General features: G+C 39.8%; 1 protein-coding gene across 16 annotated transcripts in view; it reads left to right on the plus strand.

Moving 5' to 3' along the window:
- The first annotated feature begins 34 nt into the window (after nucleotides 1-34).
- Nucleotides 35-21,703, plus strand: part of CLIP1 (CAP-Gly domain containing linker protein 1) — a 106,387-nt gene continuing 84,718 nt past the window's right edge. For 5 of the 16 annotated variants that reach the window (XM_011355743.2, XM_023528193.1, XM_023528195.1 and 2 more), the window contains exon 1: nucleotides 16,360-16,501. The gene's annotated coding sequence lies outside the window, so the exon portion shown is untranslated. Of the gene's footprint in view, nucleotides 65-16,358; nucleotides 16,502-21,703 lie in introns of those variants that run through there. The other 11 variants (XM_011355750.2, XM_011355751.2, XM_023528200.1 and 8 more) reach the window with 7 other exon arrangements.

Below are 21,703 nucleotides of genomic sequence, written 5' to 3' on the forward strand. Positions count from 1 at the left end.
GGATTCAGCAATCTTGGCTTCTTCCTGTTTTAGGTTAGGACAGTGCTTGGCCAGTAAGAGCTCAGTAAGTATTAAATGTGGCTGTTGTTGCTGTTATGGTTATGATCCTGGCTGGTGTTACTGCCTTATTTTTTTAAATAAATTTATTTATTTTAGTTAGTTTCAAGTATACAGTACATTGGTTAGACATTTTATTATTATTACCTGCGGTGTCCCTGAGTTGGGAGATCAAGTGTTTGACTTTGCTTTAATGATAATCTTTGAAAAGAGTCCTCAGGTATGTTGTTCCTTAGCCTTGGGGGCATTTTTTCCCTCTGAAAATAACAATTATCACTTATTGAAGGCTTCCCATGGTCTGGCTCTGGGCAAGTCTTTTATGTATTTTATCTCACTAATCAATCTAACCCAATGAGGGTGCTGTCATTATCCCCATTTTACAGAGGAGGCATAGAAAGGTTAAGTACCTTGCCCAGAGTCATACAGCTGGTAATTGGTGGTGTTGGGATTTGAGCTCAGGTATTGACCTCCGGTGCTTAATAATTAGTATCGTGAATCTCTGGGAAGGAGCAAGCCTGGCCTTAATGAAAGCAAAGAAGTGGGTGATCGCGTGGTCAAGGGCTGGTGCTGAGTTTTTAAGGTTCAGAGAGAGTGGTAAAGTACATCTTAGGCTTCTCACTAGGCCTAGTTCAGAGGAATAAAAAAACCTGAAACTGGGTGGGATCTTGCCTAGGTATCCTGTCTGAAGATAAAGATCTCACTCTTCCTTATTTTTCCAACAATCTCTTAAGCTCCTCCTTGTGCCTGAGAACAACATGATCTGGTTTCTGTTCTTTAGAAGTTTAGGATTTGGTAATTGATATTTAAAAAAAAATTTTTAACAGTGTTTAACATTGAGTCTGTTGTACCCTATGTGACCCAAAATGCATATGAACTTAACTTGGTAATGTTTTACTCTTGCTTTTTAATGGATAGTGGAGCGATGAATTGATCCTCTTATACTCCATTCAAAGATAGGCCCCTTTGAATTCACACATTTGCAGATATATTTTTGGTCTTCTGTGTATGTGTGTATGGTCCTTGCCATATCTATCCATCTATCTATCTATCTGTCTGTATTTCACTTTATAGCACCCTCTGCAGGATTCTGTAGAGCTTCATGTTCTATTTATTATTTAGTTAATTGAAAATATGAAGTCCATAGGTTTCAAGACAGGTTCTGTAGAAGTCACAGGAAGATAGCTTAATATTTGTTAACATTGCAAGAAAACCTTGTCTGTACAGTGTTAACTAAAGTGAGACTTTTCACCTCATAACTTTCCACTTTATCCAGGTTTTCAGCTTCTTTCCTCCCTTGTACAAATGAGATGGGAGTTAGAGTATCTTCCTATGATAAAAGAATGGACGGTGTTATTCATGGCAAGTCTATTCTCCTTTACAGTATTTTCGAAGTGTTGTGATAGTCTCCCTAAAGGCTGCCTGAGGGGCTATGATGTACCTATCTGTTAGCTGTAATTAGGTCTCATTCGGTATTCACGCAACAAATATTTATTGAGCACCTACTGTGTGCCAGCTGCCATCTGGGACCTGGTGATACAGCAGCAAATAAAACACAAAAATCTCTGTTCTCTTGGAACGCTCCTTCAAGTAGGGGAGGCAGACAACAACCATATTAATAAAATTTGTTGTAGTGATACGTGGTAGGAAAAAATCGGAAGGGGGAATATGAAGTTTTGGGGACAAGAGTTGGGGTAACGGAAACTTTAGATTGGGTGGCAAGAGGAAACCTTGCTGAGAATGTGACTTTTGAGTAGAAATCTAAAGGAAGTAAAGGAATGTAGATCCCAGAGGGATGAGCGTACTAGGAAGAGGGAACAGCAAGTGCAAAGGTCTGGGTGAGGAAGCTTGGGAGGGGGCCATACAGATTATAGTTCTTAAAATATGTATTTATTAAAATATTTAAAATAGCAAAAGATATAGACTAATGCCGTGTTATTAGGGATCTCGATGAAGAAAGAGTTAAAGATGGGGGGAACTGAGGCTCAAAGAATTTTACTACCTAACCTAAAAGGCTACATAGCCGTGAATATAGAGCTAGAAATTGAACTTGGGTTTATGTTATTAAACAGAATACGTTGGCAAGGGAACCTTCAGAGGCGGAAAGGCCAAACCAGTACTTGATGTTCAGACTTGCTGTTGAGTGTGTACTTGTCCTATTTGTATGCAGGATCTTTGCTCAGCCCTGGGAGGCCTTGTAACTGACATTTGTATGTATAGCTTTTTCCTGGACCTGTGCTCCTGGCAGCAAAGCCTTCCTTTTTAGTCTTAAAAGTTTTGTGGTTCAAGATTTATGTTTAATATAAACCTTTATGTAAGTCTCTTAAATCTTAATTGGAAAGCAGTGGCAATATTACGCTGAATATGAATTTTTTAGATGATTGTTTAGGGAGGCTTTAAACTATTACAGCATCTTATATATTTTTAATATACATAGTGCATGTTTCCCATGTAGCTGGAACTCAAAGAATCCATATGCTTTAAATCAGCATTTGAGTTACAATGCACTTTTAAGGGAAAACATATTGACTGATGATACTACACAAGAATTTCAAGTAAGAGTGACCGGTTCAGATTTCAATCGGGGGAACAGAAGAGGCCTTTTTTTTTTTTTTTTGCTTTTGGTAGGTTGGCAGACTGTAATTAACCAACCTTGAATTTGGCTAGGACATCTGGGTTAATATCCTAGCCCTGGCACCAAGTACCAAGGAATCTTGGCCACAATTAGTAAAGAGCTTCTTTTTTTTTCCCTTAATCTCCATCTGGCACTTCCAGAAGGACAGATTCCACTCGCAGTAAGTAACTCAATGGGTGGGTCTGTTTTTTAATTGTCTGTGTATTGTGGTTCAGCAACAAAATCTTGAAAGTATTCTTTGCAAAATCTTTGAAAAGAGGAAATAGCCCTGTTATGGAATCCCTCCTGGGGATCATCTCTGCTGTCTCTTCCCTGGGGAAGTGCCTTCTCATCCACCTGTGTTCGGGAGCTCTAAGGAGACTACAGACACATTTGCGGCCCTAATGTTTTATATTAGCAGAAGGTCTAATATACTTCCAACTTGAATTAAGTAGTTCGATTTGATATTTGTATTCTCCTTTGCTTACTTATGTCTAACTATAGCTTGGATTAGAGCCCAGTTTTAACTCTGCCCATTTTTACACTTAAAATTGCCAAGTCCTTGATTTACTGTATCTTCTCTGAAGTTAAGGGCCTGAAGATCCAGATGTTCAGGATGTGCACATCATCCAGAATTCGGGATTGATCTATAAAAGATGTGTAAAGGAAAGGCGACTTTAATGAGTTTTATTTTTTCTGATTCTACAGATCTCTAGTCAAATAGTGCACTGAAATATTTGTCATATCTTTTTCCTCTCTTTTCAGGAAAGATGAGAGGTATTAGGGACATTTTCCTAAAAATCTTTTAGTCAAGTCTTTTGACCTCCTGCCTTCTCTCTTTAACTTATTTCTTCCATAGAGTGATTTCCTATTGGAGATATATTCTAATACCCAAGGCAAGAAGGAACCTATTTAGACTTTTCTTTTCCAGACTGTAGAATAAATAAACTTCATAGTCAGAGTATTTTTTTTTTTTTTTTTTTTTACAGCCTCAGTGAAAGAAAACTTTATCACTGGGTTTCACCCATGGGTGACTAGAAAAAAGTGTGTGTATCACATGAAACCATATTGCTAATTTCTGTCGTAAGGCATGTGTGGTTGCTTAGGTTGTTCCATTGAGGATCTAGTCTCAGAGTCAAATTGAGATTTTAGAAAATGTTTTCTAATGAAATAATTTTTCTTTGAGGTTCTCAGGTTTATTTTTCCTTATATACTAGTTTTACAGTGGCCCTTACACTTTTATAACGTATATTAGTTCTTTTATGTGGATTCAATGCATATGGTATAAAACACACACACACATAAGAAAACACAGAGAAAAGCAAATTATTCATAATTCTGTCCAGAGAACATCATTTTAGTAGAGTATGTCCTTTTAGTCTTTTTTTCTTTATACGTTAAAAAAATTTTATGTCTAGATCTATATTTCTGTTTTTAAGTAATTAAAAGTGTAATATTTTCACTGGAAATATTTTCAGCAAACCAGCATGGGGAATCAGAACTACTGTTAAGTTTGAGGTCCTGGATTTGCTTCAGCCTCAGCTTTGTGAGTCGCGTGAACTTGGGCAAGTTGTTTAACCTCTTTCTTTGCTTCTTACTCTGTAGATTTGGGGGATGACGTCTGCCCTGTCTACCCCTTGGGGTTGCTGTATTGGTGGAAGGGATTTGCCTTCATGTGCTGGAGATCTCTAGATAACCTCATCAGGTGGTAACAGTGCAGAGGGAATCATCAGCACTTTCACATACTAAGAGGCCAGGAAAGACAGGAAAGGCTAGTCCTGTATCACAGGTGCCCTGTGAGTCACCTGGTTTATTTTGTAGCAAAGTTAAATTTATAGTAAAGCTTTCAGATGAATGTGACCGATAGAAAGTGTCCTGTGGGGTGGGAGAAAGCCCTAGATATGCTAATTTATCAAACATTTGTTGAATGCTGTGAAGATTCTGTGCTAGGTACGAGGAGCTCTCTGCCTCATGAGATGAGACTACTGTTAGGGTGATACAGGCCAGAACGGTGGTATGGTGGTTCCACGGAAGATGATTCATTTGCCTTGGATGTGTGGGTACAGGAGGGAACCAGGGAAGGCTCCTGAAGTAGGAATTGGCCGGTGCGTTAGGCATTGATGGAACTCTAAGGTTTCTAGGCAGGGATAGGTTAGGTAGAGAACACTCAAGGCCAGATTGAGCAAAGATACAGGCATAAAAGTAACCTGTTGAAATAATAGCAGATAGTCTACTGCCCTTTAGTTTGAAGGCAGGTGACAAGAAATAAAACTAAGACATTTAGGTTTATATCAAGGAGAGGCTTCCTGCCCTCATGAGATCTTACTGGTCTTTAGCCTTTTGGAATCACTGAGTTTTCTGCAAGTCTTTTTTTCTGATGTTTGGTCAAAAATATCTGATCGTAGGTGGTAAAGAGGAAAACTGCTGAGTATACCAGTCACCTTTTTGCGCATAGTTGTGCAACCATTATCAAAGTCAGTTTTAGAATATTTTCTTCATACCGAGAAGAAACCTTGTACCCATTAGCAGTCACTCTTTATTTCTCCCAACTCCCAACCCTAGGCTTTCAGCCGTACTCTGTTTCTATAGATTTGCCTGTTCTGGACATTTCATAGAAATGGAATCATAGGGTATGACTGACTTCTTTCATGTAGCAAAATGTTTTCAGGTTTTATGCATGTCGAAGCATGTGTCCCTACTTCTTTCCTTTTTATGCTTGACTTACATTCCATTGTATGGGTTTGCCATATGATTTTTCTTCATCAGCTGATGGACATTTGGGTGGTTTCCACTTTTTGCCTATTATGGAAAATGTGGCTGTGAACATTTGTCTGTAAGTTTTTGAGTGAACATACACTTTCATTTATCTTGGGCCTATACCTAAGAGTAGAATTGCTGGTTTATATGGGCACTCTACCTTTTGAGGAACTGCAGAACTGGTTTTCAAAGTGATTGTACCACCAGCAGTGAGTGAGATCCTGATTTTGTCACATCCTCACCAACACTTGTTATTGTCTGTCTTTTTGATTACGCTCATTTTTGTGGGGCTGAAGTATGGTATCTCATGATTTTGATTTGCTTTTGCCTCGTGGGTAGTGGTGTTCAGTACTTTCTCGAGTGCCTATTGGCCATATGTATAGCTTCTTTGGGGGAAATACCAATTCTCTCTCTTTTTGCCTTCAAAATATTGTTTAAAAGCAAAGTGCAGAATGTTAGTATGTCACCATTAGGATAAAAAGGGTATAGAAAGTAATACCAATTATCTTTTTTTTTTAATTGTTTTTATTGTGGTAAAGTTTACATAACATAATACTCACCGTCTTAACCATTTTTAAGCGTACCATTCAGTGGCATTAAGTACATTCACATGGTCGTGTGACTGCCACTGCTGTCCATCTGCAGAACTGCAGAGCCGAAACTCTGCACCCAGTAAGCGCTGTCACTCCTTATTCCCGCCTCCCTGCCCCTGGTGACCGCCATTCTACTTTCTGTCGCATTGATTTTGACTACTCTTAAGGTTCCTCATGTAAGTGGGTTCATATAGTATTTGTCTTTTTATGTCTGGCCTATTTCACTGAGCACAATGTCCTCAAGGTTCATTCATGCTGTAGCCTGTGTCAGAATTTTAAGACTGAATAATAATATTCCATTGTATGTATAGACCACATTTTGCTTATCCTTTCATCTATCAGTGGATACTCAAATTGCTTCCACATTTTAGTGATTGTGAATAACGTTGCTATGAATATGGGCGTACGAATATTGCTTTGAGATACTGCTTTCAGTTTTTTGGGGAAGTTAAGAGCAGGAATTCAGTGCTTTGCCTGGCTCTTACGTTATGGAAGACCTTATACAGCCTGCTTAACATTTTGGAGCTCAGTTTTCTGATCTGTAAGTTGGGGATGATGGCTGCTTGGTAGAGTTGTCGTGATGAGCTAAGGATGCAAGATGCAGTGTGGGTCAGAGCTCTCCTTTCTCCTCCCTTCAGTCCGTGTCTTCCTCACTTCCCATTGCTAACGGAATTGGCACCTCAGTTTCCTTCTTTCATTTAAGTCAGAATGGGGCGAAACCCCCACTTCTACTAGCATGAGACATTAAAATCTTTCTTCTTGCCACGTTTTAGAAAGTTAATTTCAGTAGGAATGCCTTGCCATTATCGAAGGGCATATTTTCAATGAACAGTTGTCACTAAAGAAATTTGTGATTTATGAGGAGCTAAATATTCAGCATGGGAAAACAACTCGTGTTCTTCATGTCAGAACTTGTGCCTTGCCAAATTTCAGGCCGTTTTGTAAGTCTGTCAGTTTTATTTCTCACAGTTTAATTACAGGTAGGGTTTTCTTTCTGAGGTCTGCTGGAACCTGCTGTGACAGTCTGTGTAGAAGATTACCTCAACAGGTAACAGATAAGCAACAATAAAGTTGGGTGTTAGGATCCAAATGAAACCAATTTCTTGTTTCCATTTGTAGCATCTGTGGTGGTTGTTTAGAAAACTTTCTTAGGGTGCAGTCACTATGGGAAACAGTTTGCAGGTTCCTCAAAAAATTAAAAATAGAACTACCTTATGACATAGTAATTCCACTTCTGGGTATTTATCCAAAGAAACCCAGAACACTAATTTGAAAAAATATACTACGCACCCCTGTGTTCACTACAGTGCTGTTTACAATCGCCAAGATATAGAAGCAACCTAAATGTCCAATAGATGAATGGATAAAGAAGTGGTACCTTTATACAGTGGACTATTACTCAGCCATAAAAGAGGATGAAATCTTACCATTTGCAATGACATGGGTGGACCTAGAAGGTATTATGCTAAGTGAAATAAGACAGAGAAAGACAAATACCATACGGTATCACTTATGTGTGGAATCTAAGGAACAAAGTAAACGAACAACCAAAACAAAAACAGACTCTTAGATACAGAGAACAAACTGGCGATTGCCAGATGGGAGAGAGAGTTGAGAGGCTGGGTGAAAAAGGGGAGGGGATTAAGAAGTACAAATTGGTAGTTACAAAACAGTCATGGGGATATAAAGTACAGCATAGGGAAAATAGTCAGTAATCTGGTAATAACCATGTATAATGCCAGGTGGGTACCAGAGTCATGGGGGGATCACTTCATAAACTGTATAAATGTCTAACCACTATACTGTACACCTGAAAGTAATATAAAATAATATTGAATATCAACTCTAATTGAAAAATAAAAATTTTTAAAAAGAAAAACTATCATAGGGACTTGTGAGTTAATTTGGTAGAGTAGTATCTTCTCTTGGAATAGCCAGGTATCCTTCAGTATGTACTGTGAAAATAGAATTGTGACTATTTTTCCATCGAATCTAAAGACCTATAACCCTGGCTGGGGGGAAGCCCAATAAATGTACATCTCTGGGTGGGGAAAGTACATCCCTGGGGGTGGGGGAATGTCCATCTCTGCCGGGGTGGGAGGAAGATCTATAGCAACTAGTAAATGTGTTCATTTGCAAAGTAACAACAAGAAAGGTTTTATACAGAGAAGAAACCAACAAGAAAGTAATTGATTCTTGTTTGAGCTGTCTTTGTGCCCTTTTCTCCTTGAGAACAGTTAGTACTGGTTGCTCTTAGTATGGGCACATCAGAAACTTTTATTCATCTCATCCTTGAGGGCCAGGAGTCTCATCCGGAGGTTGGGGTTTAAGCCCTAGACTGTGAAGTAACTGTGACCTTAACCAGTGATTTCACTTTTTAGAAGCAGTTTCCTCAGTGGTAAAAGGAGGAAGTTGAACTAGATTGCTAAGGTCTCTTCTGAGAAGTCTAAAGCTTCATGCTATATTAAGGACATTTGCTCTTTTACACATTAGTATAATTGACTGCTGTTGACCTATTAAGTTCTTCTGGGAGATACTAACCAGGCCCAGTAAAGTCAGTCCCTTTTGAGATCTGCCTTAAGCTGGTGGAATTAGAGTTACAAAGTCAAGGGATTCTGTAGAAGCTTGTGTAAATGAGCAAAATAGCTCTAATTATTCAGCTTTTCATGCCCCCTCCTTTTTTCGGTTCTTTTGCAGATGAAGGAACTTTGGGAGCCTGCTTCTTTTTTGCTTAGAGCTAAGTAGCAGGAACACAAAATAAACCTTCACTCAGACCGAGCTTGTACAAAGACATTCGTAATTACAGGCAGTTGCATCATGGCACCGAGTTCCATCTTTAAAAAATGATCTAATGCTCCAAGTTGTCTTTGCCCTGATTGGGTTTTGGGCCCCTCCTCCTCCTTTTTAAAACCGCTATAAACTTTGAAACTCTGGGTACAACTTGTATTCTGTACTATGTCATACATTAAAATTTAAAAACATGTAATATTAAGCACAAAATAATTTTTCAAAGGACTATGTCTGTCTTTTGATACCCTGTTCTGACTTTATTCAGCACATCCTAAACTGAGTCTTTAATCACTTAAAATTCTACTTACTTTGATAGAAAGATGTGGTAAAACTTTCTCGGAATCTTATTGTATGATATTGTGAAACCAACGCTTAAGGTTGGTAGGCTGATTTCATAAATTGCTTTGTTAGAATTGGAAGTACAGCACCATTTGAATTAAAGAGCCAATTCATTTTCTGACCCTTCCTGGCTTATGTCAGTACTTCAGTGTCCACATGGGCTTTTCACATTGATCTTTTTAAACAAACAGTGACTGCATTATTTACTTATCTTTCATCTTTTGTACCTTATCCTTGCTAGAGATACACAGTTTGTGTTTTTAATCTTCGAGTTAATTTTAAAGCTGTTTGAGTCTGGCCTTTTTAAAAAGTTATATCATATCTTGTGTACGAAATATCCATAAATGCTTTTGTAGGTAGATAAATGTCAGTGAAAGTAGATCTCAGTGGTCTAGTACAGTGACAGAAGGCTAAAGAAGACCCAGATCGATGCCTCCTGGAATCTCTCTCACATTTTTTTTTGTTAGAGTATTGCAGTGAGCTTCCCTTATGAATCCAGAGTGATGACAGCAATAGGACCTGTCCAGATGGGAAAGAACTCTTGATGGGTTGGTTACTGGGGGCTTAGAAATCTTTGAGGAGATTTGGGTGTTTATGAATATTCTTGACAATGGAATAAACAAAGGGCGGGTTGCATGGCTTTAATATTCAGTAACCTTTTGTTTGGTGATCCACTACATGAAAAGCACCCTGATCTGCAGTTGTTAACAATGGCCCCTCGTTATAAGTGAGGACGGTGTTTTTGAAGAACAGCTGTGAGTGCTCTTAACTCTGACATACGGCTCTTTGGAGTTAGTATTAAATTCTGTAAAAACAAGGTAACAAACTTGTTAGATGTGGAACCAAATGGAAGTATCGACAAGTGGTACCACAATTAAGTTGGTGTTTTTTACGTTTTTAACTGTTTCTCTTATGTCTCCTTTTCTCCTCTTTTAACTGATTTTATTATTTTGTCACGCCTCAGAATGATCTGTGAAATGTATAAATTTAGCACTATAAGAATATATTATTATCAGCTCTATCTTCAGCTTGTGTATTAACTGTAAGTTTATCAAAAGCAGTACAAAAATAACTTGAATGAACTGTGAGAGAGGCATCAGGCAACTTTCACTCCTTAGAAGGTTCTGTTTGTTTAACCAGATGGTCTTTGGAGAAAGCTGGTAATCTTCAAGCTAGACTAAGATGCTGCTTTTTCCATTTATGTGGAAAATAATAAACAGTGGTTTTCTTGACTTCATTTTTCACTTTGTATAGGGATTCTTAAAGTCTCAGGCTCCTGCTACTATACTGTATTTAGAAATTTTAGATTTTGTACTGTATTTTCAGTGTTTCATGGTATTCGCTGAAGAACACCCCTATTTCCAGATGCTCTGGCCTCCCGAACACATTTCAGATGCTGCTCCGCCATTTTAGGTGTGTCCCTTGGAAGGGCAGTCAGCTCTCTGGAAGATGGATTCTCTTTCTCTCTTCTTCCAATCTGGAAAATTGTTCTCTCTCACTTCTCGTATATGTGAAATTGCTTCTCTTCCACTTCTTATTTCTGACAGGGCTGTAAGACCCTTTTCCCTGGCTAACCTTTTCATTATTCCTGAGTCTTGGAATGTGCTGCTGGTGACTGAGATAGAGAAATTTGGAATTTCCCCCTCTATCACCAGACTTAGTAGACTCGCCTCCCATGTGTAAGATTTTACCATTACCCTTTAAACCAGCGGTCCCCAACCTTTTCGGTACCAGGGACCAGTGTTCCTATGAGATTCTAATGCCTGATGATCTGAGATGGAGCTGAGGCGGTGATGCTAGCGCTGGGGAGCGGCTGCAGATACAGATGAAGCTTCGCTCACTGACCTGCCTCTTACCTCCTGCTGTGCGGCCTGGTTCCTAATAGGCCAGAGACCAGTGCCAGTCGGGTTGGGGATCCTTGCTTTAAACCAACCACTTGGTTGCTGCTGAAACCAAATGGCTTCAGTCCGCTGCTCGCTCTTCTCTTTATCTGCACTGATTCGAAACAGTGGCTCTTCTGTGGTCCATGCCCCAAACTGCTTGGTGACATCACACAGGTTTTCCCTGTGTTGAAGCTTCTGGGAGGCCAAAACAATGATGAATGATGCCCTTAGGTGGCTTCATGTCACTCTTCATCAGTTCACATTGACTGACCACTCATGTGCTTGCCAGATACTCTACTCTGGAGGGGATGCTCCCCTCTCCATTCCCCGCAGAGTATTCTGTGTCTTCATTCAGAAGGCTAATAGGTTTCCCAGGTGTTAACATGTAGGACAGTGCTTTTTCTTCTCTTCTTACTATAGTCAAAGGCAATTTACTAAAGATGAGGGGGAAGACGCAGATGAATAAGCAGTAGACATCTGACACTGCAGTCACCTTCTTTACCCCTTTCTCCCACAGTTCAGCTGGGATGTGAGATGTGCTTAAATTGGTCCCAGACAGGCCTATCAGCTTCATGAGTAGATTTTGATAGCATTCTGTGAAGTTTAAACCTTCTTTGTTTTACTCAGGCATCGAAAAAAATATTTAATGCTCTCCGATTTTCTTTCCACGTGTTCTTATCACACCATTCCTTGACTGTGCATTGCTTTCCTGAAATCAGAAAGATGGCAAAAAGCTAAGCTGCTTCAGCAGAGCAGCGCTCTCCCCTGTGTGGGCCTGAAGTGCTGCCTCCTGTCACATTGGCCCTAAACCTTCCAGTCACCAGCTCTCAGGTTGCTGCCGTCCTGTATCTTGAGACACACTTGTTAAATTTTCATCTGTAACTCAATCTCTGTCTTTGCTTTGAGTTTTGTGTGGGTATGTTTTCAAACTCTCAGTGTTGAGCTGTCAGTTTTACCGGGCAGTGCCTAGCACTGCAAGCAGAGCTTCTTTACATATCTCAGATCTTCTTTACAGATCTTCTTTAGATCTCGGCAAATAGGTATTTTAAAGGTCCTCTTACTGTACATGTTGTTGTTTCCCTTTTTATCTTAAGAATAATTAAATTATTCACCGTTTTATATGTAAGAGTTTACATTTTGCTGCCCTTTTCTCACTTATGTATTGTAATGAAGTAGGAAAGATGAATGTTGAATACCCAGAGGGATTTGAGGCATTCGATTGGCAAGTTCATCATCAGTGCCAATCTGAGAGCTACTTAATATTCTGCCTTAAACGTATATCCTAGACCTGCACTGCCCAGTACAGTAGTCACAGCCATGGGGGGCTGTTGACACTTGAAATGTGGCAAGTCCAAGTTGAGGGGCTATAAGTATAAAATGCACAATGTATTTCAAAGACCTAGTATAAAGAAAAAGTGAAATAGCTTATTAATAATTTTTATATTGATTACATTTTGAAGTAATATTTTGGATATACTGGGTTAAATAATTTCAGCTTTTTTTTTTAAAAAAAACAACATGGTTACTAGAAAATTTTAAATGACGCTTTTGTCTCACGTCGTTTCTATTGCACAGCACTGTTCTGGAAGAGTATAGTAGTGTCAGCAAAGGTACCGATGTAATCTGAGACTCAGGGCTCTTATATACCACTCACCAGAGGCAGTAACTGAGCAGTTTGCCCATAGCTTCACTGGCCTATTTTTAAGAAGAGACTCCAGGGTTGAGAAGTCCTCTAACACCATCGTGTTCATCAGATGCTCAGAGGGTGAGGTATGGTTACTTCGCGCTCTACTTTGAAATTGCACTAATGCATCATTTTGTGGGTTCTTGTTTTGACGTTGAGTCAGTTCAGAACTTTTTAGAACTCTTGCTGTGTACCAAATACTTTTTTAGGTCCTTTGGATGCAAAGACGAACCTCATCGCCGACCACGAGGGACTTAGTCATAGCATGACATGCAAACAAGACAGGCATGAGTGTGATTCATCATGCAGTTATAGAAGATTGCATAGTGGCTAGAGCAGCTCAGAGAAGGAAGAGAGAAGGCAGGAAGCGAAGTCAGGAAGACCCCGTGAAGATGTGGTGTGTCTGCCTCTATTCTTTCAGAGTCATTTCCTGCGTCCCCGGAAGCTCTTATATACGAGAACATGCGCTGCAGGGAGCGGTCTGGGGTTTGGGTGTAGAAACAGCCGGTTCTCAGGAGACGGGGCAGGCACGACTGTGCACTTGCATCAGTGGACCCAGCATCGTTTGGCCGGGATGTGAGATGTGCTTAAATTGGTCCCAGGCAGGCCTATCAGCTTCATGAGTAGATTTTGATAGCATTCTGTGAAGTTTAAACCTTTTTTTTACTGAGGAATTGAAGAAAATATATAAATGCTCTCTGATTTCGTTTTCTTCAGTCCTCTGTATATACAGAAGCATGAATGTGAATAAAACTGAAAGGGAGGAAAAATCGAATAACTTGCCTTTCTTTAGTGGAAATGCAAGTCAGTTTGGAAAGCTACCAGATGGTTGTGTAAGTGTTTTCAGTGGCCGAAGCAGAGGAGCTCAGGTTACACTGCGTCCCCTGTGTTGGGGGTGGGGAAAGCAAGTGACACAGCATACAACCTATACTTACATAACCATGACTTCAGGGGACAGGATCAAGCTGTGAATGAACCTGCCAAGCTCAGGAATATATTGAAACACAGCCTTTGAATTTTTCTCTCAAGTATGGCTTGAAAATCAGCTTCAGAAACATCTTTCTCTCAAACTAGACTTTCCATCGCTCTCAGAACTTCTTTCCTCTTTCCTCCTGTTACTAAGTTCATGGACATTTAACATTTTAGGATTAGAAGGGAGCTCAGAAGTCTCAAGTGCAGCTGCCTATAGATAAGGCACTTAACTTGTCTGCTGCTGGATGTCCTCAGGGCCACGAGTGGGACCTAGCCCAACCCGGGGTCTCTGGATGCCCACTCTACCGCAGCACACGGCCTGTTCCCTGAGGCCCCATATGAAGCTCCCGCTCCTGGCAGATTACATTCATCAACTCTACTTTGCCTCCCAGTGGAATTTCCAGATGTAGTATATGAAGGAGTCTGTTCATTTTGCTGATGGGGCAGAAAGGACTACAAAGGGACAGAGGTGAAGTGTGGCGATGTGATTTGCCGCGGAGGATCCGGTGCCATGCTGGAGAGTGCCAGGAGATGCCGAGCCTGTGAGAAGCGGATCTTATCAGATTTGGGTTGGCTCTTCACGAATGGCACAGGACCCTGACTTTGGCAGCGTTAGAGCCACCGTCACTTGCCCTTCACTTTCGAATCCTTGCCCTTCCACTTGAGTTTGGATTTGAAATCCAAAACAGTGGAACCACAAAAGGATAGAGTTAGAAGCGGATCTTGTTCAGTCAGTATCCTCAGGTTACAGACGAAGGTATCAAGGTCTGGGAAGGGATTAGATACCTGTGAAAGGCCATCCAGCTGGCCCGGAACCCTGCTGTTCATTTCTCAATCTTTTCATACATTTATTTTTTTAAGCCACAATTTTTTAATGGGTAAACTAAAAAACAAAAACAAGACCTTAAGAAATCAGAGAAGAATGATAAAGAATGCTATTTCTTTTTATTTGAATATGATTTCTACCATGCTTTTTTGGGTGAACTGCTTGTTTTGCGGAACCTCTTATTCTGTAAATTGCTTAAGTTTTTTTAGATTTTAAGGGGTGAAGGAGAAGCCTGGTTTGGATTTTACTAAAATATCTTCTATAATAAAAACTTTTTATGGAACATTTCAAACATATACAAGAGTAGAAAGCATAGCACCGTCAGCTAACTTGGAAGTTATTAACCCATCATCAGTCTTACGTAAGTTTTAGTATGCTGTAATCAGACTTTTGTTTTTTAAACATATTTTCCTCCTGCCGGTAAAATGTCTTTTAAGAAAGTGTAGTACTTTTATTTATCATTCAAATAATTATGCTTTTTGTGGCACGAAGGAGGCGCTTGTCCTGAAAGTCTCTTTGAGCGGTTTACTTAGCCAAGATGATTCCACAGCTCTAAGCATTTTCATCTCTTCACCATTGGTGAGACAGGCTAGTGCTGTAACAAACCCCACAAATTTTAGTGACTTACAGGTGGAAGTTTATTTTCAGTTATGGAAAACTCCAGGGTAGACATTTTCTGACGAGGGAATGGGGAGAAGGCAGGCGTTCAGGGATTCAGGCTTCTTCCATGTCGTGATCCCGCCGTCCTCAATCCATCCTTTCGAGGTTGCCCAGTTCGTTCTTCAGGTCATTGGAAGGGCCCAGAGCCAGGGGAATTGCACATGGGGTGGACATCCCACATGCTCCTCTCATTCCATTGGCTAGAACTCATTCATGTGGTCACACTGAGCTGCAAAGGAGCTGGGAAATATGGCTTGTTACTCTGGGAAGAAAACAGGCTTGGTGAACGCTACCCGCTGCGCACGCGCATTCGTGTCTCATACCGGCCTTGCTGTGCTGCATTTATGTTCCTGTGTCGAAGGCAGCCCCGCAGAGGTTGCTTCCTCACTCTTGGTCGAAACCATTTTATTGTGGCTCAGAAATCATTAAATTTTTTTTCCTGCTTGTGAAATTATACCTGTATATTAAATAAACCCGAGAAAACACAAAGAAACTACCTTTAATCCCAGCACTTGGGGATAATTATCATTAATCCTGTTACGTTTCTTTCCAATGTAAGAATTTTTAAACACAGGAATAGCAATAAAATTTCAGTAGTTCTTATTTCGTGCTGGCTTGCAAACCCCAAAACTCATGAGAGAGGGAAATCAACAACAGTAAGAACAATCTGGTAATTTCGCCTTTTCTTAGCAGACATACTATTGCAGGTACACTGTGGTGAGGTTTTGTACTTTTGGCATTTTTGAAATGAACTTCTTGCTTACACATTGTGATCCTCACTCTTAGTAAAAAGTAAATATTGAGGCTGGTAAAGTTAGCAATATATTATAGTAGCAAGGCAAGGGTAGCATTTTAAGTTCGTGATTTACTTTCTACTCGGTTTTCAGAATTCTTAAATATCGCTTAATTTTCCAAAAAAGAATACTAAGAAAAGGTGTTTGAAATTGATTTCAAATAAAAACGTGCAAACTTGAAATATATAAAAATACATTCCTGGTGATGAGCCAAGTTCTCAGGTGGATGTGCTTTTCTCTGCCTACCTCATTGCTTGTGCCGGTCGGTAGTAGAGAAAATGCTGTTAGTCTTAGACGAAAAGATAATTTCTTGGGAGAAGATGCATGTCTCGAGTCATCAGCTCCAGATTCAGGGATACAGAACCTTCTGATTTTTTTTTTTTTTTTTTGAGTACTGAGGTGGCATCCTAGAGGCAGACCAACATCAGAATTCCTGTTTGTGAGCTCATCATCATGACCTCACAGCTGGAGCCTCAAAATGTTTGTCCAGCTCCTGGCAGAATATGAGCTGAGCCGATTCAACAGACACCATGAGGTACCAGTTTGTCCCGTATTGCTAGATTTGTGTTGACTTTTGTGCAACATCTGTAGATAAAAAGTAAAGACATTGATGTTAGCTAAGCCCTCTATATTTTACTGAAAAAGATTGTGTAATGATAAGAAAATCACTGTTTTAAAACACTCTCTTGCAGGACATTTAAAAACAAAACTAGAGCAGAAGTATTTTAGTGGTAGAGCAGAAGTATTTTACAGCATGAATGGGTATGTGGTTAACCATTTACTATGGCAATAGCATCACTGTTGCCAATAACTGTTGGCTTTATTTGCAATGAAATTTGCTATCAATTTAACCGTTCCCTACAAATAAACATAACATTTTTGTTCTGTGAAAATATATCTACAGCACTAGGAAAGTAACAGTGTGAAATGATTAGATATGGTTATTCGTGGTATCAATTATTTATGACCCAGGCACCTAAATTCAGATGACTCACAATCGAGAAGTTGTTACCATTTGGTTTGCTTTGCTCTTTGTTTTAGTTGGTGTTGGAAGAAGAGGTGTTGGTTCACACAAACACTAGAAATCTAGTCTCTGAGGGTTCGTATATATACATTTCTTGAGGATTGTCCTCCTATAAACAACTTCAGAAACCTGTGTTCCTGTGTGCTGGGTGCAAGCACTTGATAAATTATCTACTCTTGTCTTTTATTTAAGCAGATTTTGGACCCTTCTAAGTTTGATTCTGTAAGTTTAAGTTGAGAAATTACATGCCCCCAATTATTTTTTGTTTTGTTTCCTTTTTCTCCCACGAAACATGTCAGTATCAGACTCAACATCCCATTTTTTTGAAATAGATTACTCTTTTTAAAACACTGTCCTACATGTTTCCTTTTTTTCCTTTCTTTAACAGTCACATGTCCCTGTTTTCTTAAACCGTAAGAAAGAGTCTTAAATCATTTGCTTTCCTTGGGGCAAGGAGCCCTTTGTGGATCCACTAGATGTGTTCCCTTTCAGATGCGTCTCTAACTGGGCTATCTACAAGACAGCTTGTTAGAAATGAGCCATCCTGTACACATAGGTTGTAGAAACAGAATTGCCAATTTAAAGTCAAGTTTAGTATTTAACTACTTTAGATCAGTTATTATTTAAAACAATTCTATGCTTCCAGCATATATTCTTATTCAGGGAGGATAGCACTGAGAATTATCCTCAGGGAGGATAACTCTCAGATTCCTATTCCCTTTCCTATTCCCTTTCCAAGATCTCTTTGATGGATGAGTTACTGGGATGGGGTCTGAATGGCACTGGGTGTTGGCAGAGGGTGATGATCCCAGAGGCATCTTGAACTGACACTCTGGTGGTTTCCTGGGCAGCTGGAACGGGAACTGCTCTTTGTGGCTTGCGTAAAGTGTGAGGTGGCCCTAGCTTCACCTCCACACTTGGGATTCAGTACTAGAGTCATGTTTTTTTTTCCCTTCAGGGTCCTAGGAACTAACCCATTATTTTTTACTGCAAGTAAATTTTTTCTTTATCTGCATGTTTTTAATATTCTTACCTTTATATTATGGGTGATTACTTATTAAAAGGAGTAAATTCAGTAAGCTTATGTTCTATGTTTTGAGAAAGCTGTAGTCTTTTTTTTATTTTAAGAAGTTCAGATTTTATTTTAAATTTTTTAAATTAAACTTATTGAGGTGAGAGAAGGCTATATCTTGAACTGTATCCCCAACTTCCAAAAATTTTTAGAATAGAAGACTGATTTTTATGTGATTTCCTGTTCGAATAATGTGTAGAAAGAGAAGTCATGTCTGAGAGGAAAGTGAGGTGCTTGGATTCTTAGAAATAATAATAGCTCACATTTGTGGTGCTTACTATATACAAGCATTGTTCCGATCACTCGAAATCTCCCCAGATTCTGATATTTTCTAATATCTAACATGCTAGACGGATGTGTACTAAAACCTTGACTTCTTAGAGGGTAGAACACATTTTTATGTTGTTGAGTGGAAGGAGAATAGTTCTACTTTCTGGAATCCTAACTTTGAGTAAAGCTGACCTTCTCAAGACACATAAAGCACACTTCTTTTCTTGGAAATACCAGAGGATCGGTCTTCTAAGGTCATTTGCTTCCCTGAAATAACTAACTTGCCCTTTTAAATTTGTTATTTTGGTGAATCTCAGAGTTAAATCACAAACCTAGGATATTAATCTAGTTCAAAATTTTTGTTTATTTCAAGCCTGGCTTTTGTGTCTCAAAGTAAACCTGAAAGTTATACAGAGAAAAACAGAAAAAACAAAAAAAACACAAAACCGTTCCTCTGGTGTTGCTCTTTAGCAACAGAGCTTCCTGTTTTTAGGTGGAAACGTAAATTTTTTCACGAGGAGGAGGAGAGTCGGGAGGGATGGCGCGGCTGGGCCGTCTGCCTCCTGGAGCCCTCCTCCTGGCACACACTTGGCGCTTAGAAGTTCATTGCTCTCCTGCTTCTCTGGTTTGAGAATGTACGTGCAAAATAGTAGCTATTTTTCACTGTTCGGTGAGTCGTTATGTTCTAGAGATAAACATTTTATAAGTGGGTCTTAGCTTGAAAAAATAATTAGAACTATGGCATCAGTCAGTGGTGCAAGTATAGGATTCTGGGGGTGAGTATATAGTACCTGCTTCAACTTTATAGTTTAGAAAGCTAGATTATAAAGCAATGTGACCGACTTTTAAAAACAAATGGAAAAATACACCAGACCTTATCTAGAGAGATGCTGTGCATTTATTACAGTGCCGTAGCCATTAATAACTTTTGGAACTTTTGCACTCACCCTATGTGCCTTGGATCCATTTTTGTATTTTTGAGGTATTTTTGACTCAGATTTTGGAAACAGCTAATAGTGTTTTAGAGCTAAGTCAATGAAGAGCATGGAGAGATTGATGTGTCATAGGAACCATGTTGGCTGACCAGAAAGGTGCAGTTTATAAACTGTTTCTGAAATTATTTCTAAAAAAGGAGTTAAAAGCAGTATTATTCACATAAATTTCCTTAGGTGATCGTTTGGCAAGTAGATCATCCCTGGATAGAGGAGGTTCTAGAACAGTGCTGCGCAATACAACTTTCTGTGATGGTGGAAATCGTTCCGTGTGTTGCACTGTGGCTCTTGAACACTTGAAATGTGGCTGATGTGACTGAAGAACTGAATCTTATATTTTATTTCATTTTAAAAGAACTTTAAGTTTAAACAGTGAACGTGGCTACTGTCTACCATATTGACGAGTGCAGATCTGGACTATTTAGCTTTCAGCCTGACTTAGAGACTGGGGTGAGCAATTTATGGTGCGATAACCAGAAATTATCAAGGTAAAGTAGGTTGTGGAATATTTGGTCCCCGACCCTTTCTCCACAGAAGAGTAGAAAGGTATAGTTTGTCATTGTGTTCAGTGGTGTCTAATCTTTATAGCCTTTCCTAGTTTAGCCTTTCTGAGGTGTTATCTGAAGGTGTTAGATGACAGACTTTCTTTTGTATTTGCAGTTTAATCATCAACTTTAGATGTTCATGGCATTTCTTCCCTGAAATTTAAGACCTGCCCCGACAGCCCCCGTCTGTTACACGTACCTATGGTTGGAGCGGATGAGACTTGGAAAAAGGGCTGCCAACCCTTGGTTTAAATCTTTGCTTTGAAATTGGCGGTTAAGTTAAAATAACTGAAATGGACAAATGAAATAAGTGTAGGGCTTGAGGGGAAACTGGACCTCTTTCATTTTCTACCAGTAGAATCTTGACGTCAAGGAGGCTTTTCAGTTGAGGAGTAAAGCAAGTAAAAACTGATCATAGCAAATTTCTTCGTTGATCTCTAAGGCTCTTTAGGGTCTCTTTTGATTTACTTTTCTAACTTGATTTCTTACAAGAATCTTCTGATGTTAGAACAACTTCTCACTCTCTTATTCACATGCTTTATACATTTCTTCTTTCTTTGTCTCCTCTGGGATTTTTTTTTCTCTGCCCTTTTAGAAATTGTGACTGCTAGCACCTATACAACGCTGTCACTTTCCCTCGAGTCCCACTCCGATCCCGCCTTACCTGTGAAGCCTTTTCTCTTTGCCCAAGTCCACTCCACCCTACCATCTTCTAAAATACTTGTAGGATTGTCACATAGTTTGGTATTTCTCATAAGTCACATTGTATTTTTAGTTATTTTTCATATGTATGAGTCTTCCCTCTCCAACTATATTATACACCTCTCTAGCTTAGGTCTATGCCATGTATTTTTCTGTCACCTGTAGCAAGCACCAAGTATGACTTTTTTAAGTACTGGATACACCCCAACTGGTTTGTGCAATCATTTAAACAATTGAGACCGTTTTTCACATTTGTTTCATTTAATGAGCATTGTTGGCCACAAACTGTGGGAAATATGACAATGACAGAAATTGAGTTTCTCCCCTTAAGGCATTTATAGTCTGGTGCAATCTGTAGATGACACACACAGCTCAGTGTGCTAGGTAAGAGGAAAGAGTTGCCAAGTCAGTACTCTGGGAAACTGAAGGAAGGACACGCGTTTTCCTTGGTGAGAAGTGGAGCAGGTTTTGTGGGGTGGTGAGTGCCTGTGCTTGCCCTGGAGAAGGTTTCGGCAGTCGAGGATAACTAGACTTGGAAAGGGCATTCGGGGCTGTGTGAACAACTTGACACAGGAGCATGGAGACATGAAGCATCAAGGCCTCTGCAGTGGTGTTTGGGAAATGGGTCATGTGGGTGATTTCGTGTGCGTGTAGTTGAGAAAATGAACTGTGGGTAACTTTTCTTGATCAGTCATTTAGCAGTGGTCCTTAAAACTTTGGCATCAAAATCACCAGAAGGGCTTAAAATACAGGTTGCCGGGCCCACTCCTAGAGCTTGTTGCAGTAGGTGTGGTGAGGGGCCTTGATAATTTGCATTTCTTATGGTTCTGGGCGATGCTGAGGATGCTGCGAATCGTGAGAACCATTGATGTAGAGCGCCAGCCCATCTGTTAACTGCCTTAGAGAACTATGTTTTACACACGTACGTGCCCCAGCGTTATGTATAATCGAGCTCTTGTTTTGCCTACATACGTCTGGTCTTCCCCTAGATCGTAAGTTCAGGCTTCTTGTATCACTCAGCCTGGAGCACAGCGGTAATGCAGTAGCCGATGCTGCACCTGCTGACTCGCCATCCCGATCTGCAGACATCTGAACCGGAAGCACATGCTGCTGGCAGCCCTTACGAAATGGG

The sequence above is a fragment of the Pteropus vampyrus genome, unplaced genomic scaffold (assembly GCF_000151845.1).
Source record: "Pteropus vampyrus isolate Shadow unplaced genomic scaffold, Pvam_2.0 Scaffold23, whole genome shotgun sequence".
Classification (NCBI taxonomy): domain Eukaryota; kingdom Metazoa; phylum Chordata; class Mammalia; order Chiroptera; family Pteropodidae; genus Pteropus; species Pteropus vampyrus.